This window comes from Trachypithecus francoisi, unplaced genomic scaffold, assembly GCF_009764315.1.
Source record: "Trachypithecus francoisi isolate TF-2019V2 unplaced genomic scaffold, Tfra_2.0 Lachesis_group2, whole genome shotgun sequence".
Classification (NCBI taxonomy): Eukaryota; Metazoa; Chordata; class Mammalia; order Primates; family Cercopithecidae; genus Trachypithecus; species Trachypithecus francoisi.
Window position 1 is genome coordinate 51,443,033 of NW_022681465.1, and position 13,244 is coordinate 51,456,276.

Consider the following 13,244-nt stretch of genomic DNA (forward strand, 5'->3'; position numbering starts at 1 on the left):
CACACCCTAGTTTGACTGCTTAAAGGAACATATGTGTCCAGTATCCATGCAGATAATCTAAATATCACAATCCCTATTCAGGATATTCTAATTTCCTTAGCTCCAGGGTCAAGCGTCTGAGGGCCAGGAAGTGGGGCCTCTGGAAGAAAATAAGAGACACATATAGAAGATAAGTAAAAACGAAGTGAAAAGGAATAGAAAATAATGACACACAACCTACTAGGCCCCAGGCAGTAGCCTCAAATTTTGTTTGCCTTACCCTAGTTAATGTTCAAACCCAGAGTTAGATTAAACTATTATGATTCCCTTTTACAAATCAGAAACTAGATTATAAACAAGCCAATTCCATTACCTGTAGTGAATCATCAGTAAGGGAGATGAGACTTCACCCCAGGTTCGTCTGCTCCTGAGTGGACCCATACTCTTTATGTTAAATTATATGGTCTCTTGTTAACAGAATTTCAGGCATGTATTTGGACAGACTGTATTGCAAAATAAGAATCGGGATCATTAGACTGAGAAGGGAGTCTCATCGAAGTAATTGAAGGGGAGAAGGTGGGAAATACTGCTTCAGTGGATCACTGAGGCAATGAAGCTTCAGTAGTTGAAAGGTTATTGGGGCCTTGCACATGAACTTCATTTGCATTCCCCGCTCTAACAGTTCCTCTTGATGTAACATTGTTCTGGGACTTTCACCTCCCAAAATCTTGGTTAGTTTATTTTTAAAATGGAAATAGTAAGACAGCTTTGAGGACTAAGTAAAATAATACATTTAAAGCATTTAACATCAATTCTAATAAATACTGAGGTGGTTATTTTGTTGTTGTTACTGTTGTCATCGTTACATTGTTTAAAAAGCCAGGGTAGTCCATGCACTGAAAGATAAAACACATGATGGTAAAGACGAAGAAAAAAATCAATCCCACTCTGAACAGAGATGTAATAGAAATATGCATGGTAAGATGTAGACATGACCAGCTGCAATTCAGCCATGCATGTCAGGTATCATAAAGCTAGTGAAATTAATACACATAAACACATATTGAAAATAACCTCTTAAAAATAAAGAAAGCAATTTTGACTCTAATAAGATGTTCATAGTATTTGGATATTTGGCTAAAATAACTTCACTGTCTCCTGAATACTGAAGTGAAAAATTCAGTACTATACTCCTTTATTCTTAATGTCCTGATGTCACAGCTTTGTGCAGTGATTAGTTACAGTCACCTTGAAACATTAGTTTAAAGGACAACAATTGCAGAAAATATTTATATAACAAGAGGCCTTTCATGTTCTAATTTATACTTTATACATGGCAGTACTCTTAATAAGTTGCATTTAGTTGTATGTCAGAACCACTGTCAGGTGAAGAGAATGTAAGCAAGATTATTTTGACATTTTGTAGAGACAACATTATATCAAGAGGAATTTGGAGCTAAGTCCATGGAGTAAAGGAATCAGAGAAAATGGGGATTAGCATCGAAATCATCACTGCTATTCTCCCCCTGAAGGAGAGCACATAGTCATCCCCTTGTCCTATTGCTGTCTTGAAATCTGAACAGAAGACCTTCAGAAGCACTTCATTCAGTGATGTAGACAGCCAGAAGACTTCTTGGGAAGCCACGTAAGTCTGGAAAGGTTACTGGTTTCAAAAGACAAGTAAAGTGGATGATATAAAATTAGCAGTCAAAAGGTTCTGAGTCCTGGGGTCATATAGACCAGCATTTCAATTCTAGCCTGCCACTTAAAAGCTCCATGTTTTTATATGAGTTAATTAGTCTCTCTAAGCTTCAACTCTACATTTGTAAATGACTTTAGTAATAGCAATGTGGAATTATCTGATTCAGAATTAATTTATATTATAATATTGTAATTGATAATTCAGTCTAAATGTCCTTCACATGTGTCCAGATTTAATTTATTTAGCTTATAAAAACTGATTCGCTGTAATTAGATTATAAAAACTTCAGGTAGTATTGTTATTTAACATTATGTATATTCCATAGAAACTATTCAGCATATATTAGGTATTCCAAAAGCTACAAGATGAGAACATTATACTTCTACTAATTCAATACATGGAGCTTATAAATAAAATAATTCTCTTGTGAAAGTTGTTTTAATACCAGTCAAATAGCTAATAATTTTATTATTCAGTTTGTTCTATTTTGGTAAGTACAAGAAAAATAAAATCTTGCTTATTTGACTTTTTAAAAACTCAGACTACATTATCTTATACAAATGAAAAAAATGTAGAGGGTAACTTCAAACCCTAGTAGATTTTAGTGCTATATATGAAGCAAAAAATACCAAAATTATTATACACTGGAACACTCTGGTAATATTCCTCCCAGTTTTACTCAAGACATTGTTTGGCAATGGAGTAGTGAAGGTGATTTATTTTAGATTTCTATTTTATTTTCTGATATGGCCTTTACTGAAATTTTCCCTAGTATTTCCATCTTTATGAAAATTCTTCTTCCTCTCAGGAAAGCTATGAAGAAATTGCTATTTGTCATGTAAAATCCTTCTGCTACTTAACTCGATTGTCTATGAAAAAAAATTCTGCATGCAACCTAAAATTTAAAACTGAATTTTTACAACAGAGAGGAGCCTTGGCAGTGAAACAGATATGAAAATATAGTATTTACAATTACTAATTCTTGGGAAAAACAGAAAGATCCAATCCCAGAACACAGAGATCTTTTATAGCTACATACAAATGGAGAGGAGAAAGAGAGAAAATATGTTCATTCCCCAAACTGAAGACAAGGATGAGGAAGTATTATGACTTAACTCTCATTTGCAGCGTTTCTACCTCAAAGCATCATCACATATCACGAGTTCATATTCTGCAACAGTAATGATGCAGTTTCAAATATAACAGTACAGGAAAGTGAACCATATGAAAAACCAGCAGGAAATTGTTGTGCCGAAAAATAACTTCCTTTAGGAAAAAGACTTAATAGGTATCGCACTGTGCATAAAAACAAGTTATTTAGACATAGGGAAATTGACATTTCAGTCATTTCAGCTCTTTGTAGCTTGGACACAAATATAATCTCAAATACGAATTGAGTTCATATAGCACCTTGCATAATCATATGTTGAGATATATGATTAAACTAATTCCATGTACCAAATCATATAGTGAGCCAAATGTATTTTAAAACATTTTCACCTATTTTGACATGCATGTGGTCTGAATATATGCAGAAAACTATTAGATGTGTGTCTTGTGTTATAGTATCAAACATTTAAAGGAGAAAGTCAGGGAAAAATAATATTCACCTTTTTTCCTACTTTTTCAACATGCTATGAATAGAGTTTGCCTCTCACTTAACTTTAACACAAAATAAACAAGAAGACACTCCAGGATTTTTAAATCAACTTTATGGAAATACAATACATTTCAACTATTTAAGTTATTTAATAGTGTATATTTGGTTTGTTTCCAGTTTTGAGCTACTGTGATTACAACGGCTATGTACATTTCTGTGCACATTGTATTGACATATGTTTTTATTATCTTTGATACATCTCTGGGAGTCAAATGGTTGTACCTTTAGGTAGGTATACATTTAACATTTTAGGTTACTGCTAAATAGCTTGCCAAAATTATTATATCATCTTACTTTCTGCTAACAGGGTATGAGATTCCCAGTTACTCCAAGTCCTCATAAACATTTTGTATTATCAGCCTCTTTACTTTCCTCCATTCTCATGTGTGTGGAACAGTATCTCATTGTGCTTTTTAATCTGTAATTCTGATGACTAATGCTGTTGAGTATTTTTTCACATGCTCATTGGACATTTATATTCTTTTGTGAAGTATCTGCTAAACGGTTTGCCCATTTTCAAATGTTTGCCTTCTTCTTATTGAGCTGTAACAAGACTATCTTCTGGATGCTTGTTAGGTTTATCATTTTAAATATTTTCTCCTCTTTTGTGACTTGCCTTTTGATTTTCTTTACAGCCATTCCAAAGAGCAAATATTTTTAATTTGAATACAGTCTAATTTCTCAAGCTCTGAGGTAAATTTGAAACAGTTGAAAATTATGTTTCTTAAAGCTGTCTAAATATGTAGATATTCTGGTTTCTCATTCAAATGTGAGTTTATCCTGTTCAGATTTTTATAACACTTTTTTCCTTCCACCATTTCCAACCTGGTTAGCTATATTTTACCTCACCAGACCAAGAGAACACAAAGTTCTGTTAGCAGCCAACACTCAGATGACTAATGAATTTACAAACTTCCTACAAAAGCAATAAAGGAAGGTAAAGTAAAATGGGCTGTTTCATTTTTTTAAGGCTTTTGCCCATTTCATTAGGCCCAGAAATTGGTTGAATGGGTGAAAATAGTCAGAAACAGGACCACTTAAAAGCATGGCAGAAAGAGAACGCTCTAGCCATAGCAGGTATCATAATTTGAAGCAAATAAAATTAAATCAATACAAAAAAAAAAGAGCAAGCATGAATAAATAGCACAAAATGATAGATGAAAAAGAAAAAGTACACCAAATGCCCACCTTGAGTGAGGAAATATTTTGCATGGTTTCACATAAAGTACCTCAATCTGAAAAAGTCTACATATACATCATCAATTCTATCACAAAGTGCATAGTTATAAAACATAACAAGATATAAGAGGGTCCAAGTGGACTAACATGTTAATCATGAAAAATGAAATATAACATTGAAAGTCTAGCAACAGATAATATTCTTACTCTTGATGCAATTAGATGAAACACACATATCAAAAAAGTCAGCTTAAAATAAAAACTTTCATTTTTTGCAGAATGAAAAATAGCAAAATTAAAATATAAGAAAATTACTATTGAGATAGACCACCACCATGAACGACACCATAACTATCCACACTAGAAAATTCATGACCAACCGACTACTTCAGAGGAAACAAATAGTCATTGATGTCCTTCACCCCGGGAAGCCAACAGTGCCTAAGACAGAAATTCGGGAAAAACTAGCCAAAACGTACAAGATCACACCGGATGTCATATTTGTATTTGGATTCAGAACTCATTTTGGTGGTGGAAAGACAACTGGCTTTGGCATGATTTATGACACCTGGATTATGCAAAGAAAAATGAACCCAAACTTAGACTTGCAAGACATGGCCTGTATGAGAAGAAAAAGATCTCAAGAAAGCAATGAAAGGAACACAACAGAATGAAGAAAGTCAGGGGGACTGCAAAAGCCAATATTGGTGCTTGCAAAAAACCGAAGGAGTAAAGGTGCTGCAATGATGTTATCTGTGCCCACTGTGGATTTTTCATGAGAAGATTAATAAATTAAAAACTTTCATGTGATAGAAAACAGAAAATTACTATCATCAAATCTATTAAATTCTAATATAAGAAAGTTAATAAGTATAATGAATTAAAAAACGAATTATCTTACATAGGTATAAAGTGGCAAGACATGAAATAAACATACATATAATTACATATACAATAAAAATCAAGGAAATTAAAATAAAACTGGTTTATAATAGAGCTTGACCATCCCTAATTCAAAAATCCAAAATCTAAAATGCTCCAAAATCTGAAATTTTTGAGAGCTGACATTTTACTACAAGTGGAAAATTCTAAACCTTACCTCATGTGATGGGTCACAGTCAAAATGCAGCAAAACTTTGTTTTATGGACAAAGTGTTGAAAATACTACATAAAATTACCTTCAGGCTCTGTGTATAAATCACATAGGGAACACAAATGAATTTTATGTTTAGACTTGGGCCCCATCTCCCAGATATCTCATTATATACATTCGAACATAACGAAATCTGAAAATGTCCACGTGTCGTCAGTAGAGACTAGCATTGAGTCCCAAATATGGCATGATGTACTGGGGTGATATGTCAGTTACCTGGTGGTAGGTTGATTACATTGGACTGGTCTCCTCATGGAAGAGGCAGCAGTTGGTTCTTACTGTAACAGATATTTACTTTCTATATGGATTTCCTTCCCTGCATGCAGTGCTTCTACCAGAACTACCATTTGTGGATTTACAAAATGTCTTTTCAACCATCATAGTATTATCTCACACAGCTATGCTCTCATTAAAGAACTCACTTCACATCAAATAAAGTATAACAATGGGCCATATGGTATTGACATGGAGCAGCCATGCTTCCTTAAGGCAAAAAAAAAAAAAATATATTTAAAGGGCTTAAAGGTAGAGGGCAGTTTACTGCTTATAGACTAGGAATCCCAGAGTTTACAGAAGGAGAATTTGGGTAGTAACTAGGGAAAGCAGAATAGCATTATAGCTTATTATGAAGATAGTATGAGATAATATAAATTGTCCTAGAGTCTTGCTTATTAATCGGAGAGGTAAACAGCGATGAAAGGAAAGATGCATTTAGTCTTAATGGTGTGTTAGAGAAGAGAGATCCTTAAGTTAAACAGGATTTACTTGTTTTACAGTGTTTCTCACACTCCACAGCAACTTCAAACAAACAAACAAACAACCCAATTCTGAATAGCGCCTTTCCTCCCAAAACTTATAATTATTCAGGTTAAGGCAAAAGACCTGATGTATTTTTAAAGTTCCCCATGTGATTCTAACGTAAAGCTATTGTTGAAACTTCTCAGTCATTGTCTAGAAATGAGTCCCAGTAATGGCAACCGGGAATTTATGTTTTTACTTGTCAGCTGGTGGAGGCAGGGTGTAGAAGGACAGTCAGTAAAATGAATTAAAACATGATCCCGGCGGAGCAAGATGGCCGAATAGGAACAGCTCCAGTCTCCAACTCCCAGCGCGAGCGTCACAGAAGACCGGTGATTTCTGCATTTTCAACTGAGGTACTGGGGTCATCTCTCTAGGGAGTGCCGGACAATCGGTGCTGGTCAGCTGCTGCAGCCTGACCAGCGTGAGCTGAAGCAGGGCGAGGCATCGCCTCACCTGGAAGCGCAAGGGGAAGGGAATCCCTTTTCCTAGCCAGGGAACTGAGACACACAACACCTGGAAAATCGGGTAACTCCCACCCCAATACTGCGCTTTAAGGAAACAGGCACACCAGGAGAATATATCCCATACCTGGCCGGGAGGGTCCCACGCCCACGGAGCCTCCCTCACTGCTAACACAGCAGTCTGCGGCGATCTATCCGCAAGGCAGCAGCGAGGCTGGGGGAGGGGCGCCCGCCATTGCTGAGGCTTAAGTAGGTAAACAAAGCCGCTGGGAAGCTCGAACTGGGTGGAGCTCACAGCAGCTCAAGGAAGCCTGCCTGTCTCTGTAGACTCTACCGCTGCGGACAGCGCACAGCTGCAGTCCATTAGGGGAAAGAGCGGGGCCGTTGCAGACGCGAATGACTCTGTCTGACAGCTTTGGGGAGAGCCGTGGATCTCCTAACGCGGAGGTTGAGATCTGAGAACGGACACACTGCCTGCTCAGGTGGGTCCCTGACCCCTGAGTAGCCTAGCTGGGAGACATCCCCCACTAGGGGCAGTCTGACACCCCACACCTCACAGGGTGGAGTCACCCCTGAGAGGAAACTTCCAAAGAAAGAATCAGACAGGTACACTCGCTGTTCAGCAATATTCTATCTTCGGCAATCTCTGCTGCTGACACCCAGGAAACAGGGTCTGGAGTGGACCTCAAGCAATCTCCAACAGACCAACAGACAGTCCTTCTGACTGTCAGACGGAAAACTATCAAACAGGAAGGACACCTATACCAAAACCCCATCAGTACGTCACCATCATCAAAGACCAGAGACAGATAAAACCACAAAGATGGGGAAGAAGCAGGGCAGAAAAGCTGGAAATTCAAAAAATAAGAGCACATCTCCCCCTGCAAAGGAGCGCAGCCCATCGCCAGCAACGGATCAAAGCTGGTCAGAGAATGACTTTGACGAGATGAGAGAAGAAGGCTTCAGTCCATCAAACCTCTCAGAGCTAAAGGAGGAATTACGTACCCAGCGCAAAGAAACTAAAAATCTTGAAAAAAAAGTGGAAGAATTGACAGCTAGACTAATTAATGCAGAGAAGATCATAAACGAAATGACAGAGATGAAAACCATGACACGAGAAATACGTGACAAATGCACAAGCTTCAGTAACCGACTCGATCAACTGGAAGAAAGAGTATCAGCGATTGAGGATCAAATGAATGAAATGAAGCGAGAAGAGAAACCAAAAGAAAAAAGAAGAAAAAGAAATGAACAAAGCCTGCAAGAAGTATGGGATTATGTAAAAAGACCAAATCTACGTCTGATTGGGGTGCCTGAAAGTGAGGGGGAAAATGGAACCAAGTTGGAAAACACTCTTCAGGATATCATCCAGGAGAACTTCCCCAACCTAGTAGGGCAGGCCAACATTCAAATTCAGGAAATACAGAGAACGCCACAAAGATACTCCTCCAGAAGAGCAACTCCAAGACACATAATTGCCAGATTCACCAAAGTTGAAATGAAGGAAAAAATCTTAAGGGCAGCCAGAGAGAAAGGTCGGGTTACCCACAAAGGGAAGCCCATCAGACTAACAGCAGACCTCTCGGCAGAAACTCTACAAGCCAGAAGAGAGTGGGGGCCAATATTCAACGTTCTTAAAGAAAAGAATTTTCAACCCAGAATTTCATATCCAGCCAAACTAAGCTTCATCAGTGAAGGAGAAATAAAATCCTTTACAGATAAGCAAATGCTTAGAGATTTTGTCACCACCAGGCCTGCCTTACAAGAGACCCTGAAGGAAGCCCTAAACATGGAAAGGAACAACCGGTACCAGCCATTGCAAAAACATGCCAAAATGTAAAGAACATCGAGGCTAGGAAGAAATTGCATCAACTAACGAGCAAAATAACCAGTTAATATCATAATGACAGGATCAAGTTCACACATAACAATATTAACCTTAAATGTCAATGGACTAAATGCTCCAATTAAAAGACACAGACTGGCAAACTGGATAAAGAGTCAAGACCCATCAGTCTGCTGTATTCAGGAGACCCATCTCACATGCAGAGACATACATAGGCTCAAAATAAAGGGATGGAGGAAGATCTACCAAGCAAATGGAGAACAAAAAAAAGCAGGGGTTGCAATCCTAGTCTCTGATAAAACAGACTTTAAACCATCAAAGATCAAAAGAGACAAAGAAGGCCATTACATCATGGTAAAGGGATCAATTCAACAGGAAGAGCTAACTCTCCTAAATATATATGCACCCAATACAGGAGCACCCAGATTCATAAAGCAAGTCCTTAGAGACCTACAAAGAGACTTAGACTCCCATACAATAATAATGGGAGACTTCAACACTCCACTGTCAACATTAGACAGATCAACGAGACAGAAAGTTAACAAGGATATCCAGGAATTGAACTCATCTCTGCACCAAGCGGACCTAATAGACATCTATAGAACTCTCCACCCCAAATCAACAGAATATACATTCTTCTCAGCACCACATCGCACTTATTCCAAAATTGACCACATCATTGGAAGTAAAGCACTCCTCAGCAAATGTACAAGAACAGAAATTATAACAAACTGTCTCTCAGACCACAGTGCAATCAAACTAGAACTCAGGACTAAGAAACTCAATCAAAACCGCTCAACTACATGGAAACTGAACAACCTGCTCCTGAATGACTACTGGGTACATAACGAAATGAAAGCAGAAATAAAGATGTTCTTTGAAACCAATGAGAACAAAGATACAACATACCAGAATCTCTGGGACACATTTAAAGCAGTGTGTAGAGGGAAATTTATAGCACTAAATGCCCACAAGAGAAAGCAGGAGAGATCTAAAATTGACACTCTAACATCACAATTAAAAGAACTAGAGAGGCAAGAGCAAACACATTCAAAAGCTAGCAGAAGGCAAGAAATAACTAAGATCAGAGCAGAACTGAAGGAGATAGAGACACAAAAAACCCTCCAAAAAATCAATGAATCCAGGAGTTGGTTTTTTGAAAAGATCAACAAAATTGACAGACCGCTGGCAAGACTAATAAAGAAGAAAAGAGAGAGGAATCAAATAGTCGCAATAAAAAATGATAAAGGGGATATCACCACCGACCCCACAGAAATACAAACAACCATCAGAGAATACTATAAATGCCTCTACGCAAATCAACTAGAAAATCTAGAAGAAATGGATAATTTCCTGGACAGTTACACTCTCCCAAGACTAAACCAGGAAGAAGTTGAATCCCTGAATAGACCAATAGCAGGCTCTGAAATTGAGGCAACAATTAATAGCCTACCCACCAAAAAAAGTCCAGGACCAGATGGATTCACAGCTGAATTCTACCAGAGGTACAAGGAGGAGCTGGTACCATTCCTTCTGAAACTATTTCAATCAATAGAAAAAGAGGGAATCCTCCCTAACTCTTTTTATGAGGCCAACATCATCCTGATACCAAAGCCTGGCAGAGACACAACAAAAAAAGAGAATTTTAGACCAATATCCCTGATGAACATCGATGCAAAAATCTCAATAAAATACTGGCAAACCGGATTCAGCAGCACATCAAAAAGCTTATCCACCATGATCAAGTGGGCTTCATCCCTGGGATGCAAGGCTGGTTCAACATTCGCAAATCAATAAACGTAATCCAGCATATAAACAGAACCAAGGACAAGAACCACATGATTATCTCAATAGATGCAGAAAAGGCTTTTGACAAAATTCAACAGCCCTTTATGCTAAAAACGCTCAATAAATTCGGTATTGATGGAATGTACCTCAAAATAATAAGAGCTATTTATGACAAACCCACAGCTAATATCATACTGAATGGGCAAAAACTGGAAAAATTCCCTTTGAAAACTGGCACAAGACAGGGATGCCCTCTCTCACCACTCCTATTCAACATAGTGTTGGAAGTTCTGGCTAGGGCAATCAGGCAAGAGAAAGAAATCAAGGGTTTCCAGTTAGGAAAAGAAGAAGTCAAATTGTCCCTGTTTGCAGATGACATGATTGTATATTTAGAAAACCCCATTGTCTCAGCCCAAAATCTCCTTAAGCTGATAAGCAACTTCAGCAAAGTCTCAGGATACAAAATTAATGTGCAAAAATCACAAGCATTCTTATACACCAGTAACAGACAAGCAGAGAGCCAAATCAGGAATGAACTTCCATTCACAATTGCTTCAAAGAGAATAAAATACCTAGGAATCCAGCTTACAAGGGATGTCAAGGACCTCTTCAAGGAGAACTACAAACCACTGCTCAGTGAAATCAAAGAGGACACAAACAAATGGAAGAACATACCATGCTCATGGATAGGAAGAATCAATATCGTGAAAATGGCCATACTGCCCAAGGTGATTTATAGATTCAATGCCATCCCCATCAAGCTACCAATGACTTTCTTCACAGAATTGGAAAAAACGGCTTTAAAGTTCATATGGAACCAAAAAAGAGCCCGCATTGCCAAGACAATCCTAAGTCAAAAGGACAAAGCTGGAGGCGTCACGCTACCTGACTTCAAACTATACTACAAGGCTACAGTAACCAAAACAGCATGGTACTGGTACCACAACAGAGATATAGACCAATGGAACAGAACAGAGTCCTCAGAATAATACCACACATCTACAGCCATCTGATCTTTGACAAACCTGAGAAAACAAGAAATGGGGAAAGGATTCCCTATTTAATAAATGGTGCTGGGAAAATTGGCTAGCCATAAGTAGAAAGCTGAAACTGGATCCTTTCCTTACCCCTTATACGAAAATTAATTCAAGATGGATCAGAGACTTAAATGTTAGACCTAATACCATAAAAACCCTAGAAGAAAATCTAGGTAGCACCATTCAGGACATAGGCATGGGCAAGGACTTCATGTCTAAAACACCAAAAGCAACGGCAGCAAAAGCAAAAATTGACACATGGGATCTAATTAAACTAAAGAGCTTTTGCACAGCAAAAGAAACTACCATCAGAGTGAACAGGCAACCTACAGAATGGGAGAAAATTTTTGCAACCTACTCATCTGACAAAGGGCTAATATCCAGAATCTACAAAGAACTCAAACAAATATACAAGAAAAAAACAAACAACCCCATCAAAAAGTGGGGAAAGGATATGAACAGACATTTCTCAAAAGAAGACATCCATACAGCCAACAGACACATGAAAAAATGCTCATCATCACTCGCCATCAGAGAAATGCAAATCAAAACCACAATGAGATACCATCTCACACCAGTTAGAATGGCAATCATTAAGAAGTCAGGAAACAACAGGTGTTGGAGAGGATGTGGAGAAATAGGAACACTTTTACACTGTTGGTGGGATTGTAAACTAGTTCAACCATTATGGAAAACAGTATGGCGATTCCTCAAGGATCTAGAACTAGATGTACCATATGACCCAGCCATCCCACTACTGGGTATATACCCAAAGGATTATAAATTACTCTACTACAAAGACACATGCACACGTATGTTTATTGCGGCACTATTCACAATAGCAAAGACTTGGAATCAACCCAAATGTCCATCTGTGACAGACTGGATTAAGAAAATGTGGCACATATACACCATGGAATACTATGCAGCCATCAAAAAGGATGAGTTTGCGTCCTTTGTAGGGACATGGATGCAGCTGGAATCCATCATTCTTAGCAAACTATCACAAGAAGAGAAACCAAACACCGCATGTTCTCACTCATAGGTGGGAACTGAACAATGAGATCACTTGGACTTGGGAAGGGGAACATCACACACTGGGGCCTATCATGGGGAGGGGGGAGGAGGGAGGGATTGCATTGGGGAGTTATACATGATATAAACGTCATGCACATGTACCCTAGAACTTAAAGTATAATAAAAAAAAAAAAAAAAAAAAAAAAAAAAACATGATCCCTATGTGTCTTCTCTAGAGAGAAGAAGGAGTATTCTATAATTCTAAGCAAGTTCAGTAAGGATTTGAAACAAAGAAGCAAATAACATGTTTGTCAATGGGTTTTCTCATTTGAATTTTCCCAGAGTTGTTATGCTTAACAACTTCACAATAATTCTAGGCCAATACTCCCTTCTGAGACTTAATCATTTGTGTCTTAGTTGGTGGAAGATTAGTCAATGAAATAACCTGGCTCTTCAAAGATTTGAGATCACCAGATACAATTAGAACAAAATGTAGGTCACATTAGAGAACATATATTTGGGAATGAAAAAAAGAAATGCAATATATTGAGATTCAATGGAATGCTTAGTGATATTTGTTGTAGCAAAGTATCACTGGAGACATGTGTAATTAAATTTTTG

The 13,244-nt window shown here is 37.8% G+C and overlaps 1 pseudogene; it reads left to right on the top strand.

Annotated features, from left to right (window-relative positions):
- Nucleotides 1-4,855: 4,855 nt before the first annotated feature.
- LOC117064440 lies at nucleotides 4,856-5,253 on the top strand (annotated as a pseudogene).
- Nucleotides 5,254-13,244: the final 7,991 nt, after the last annotated feature.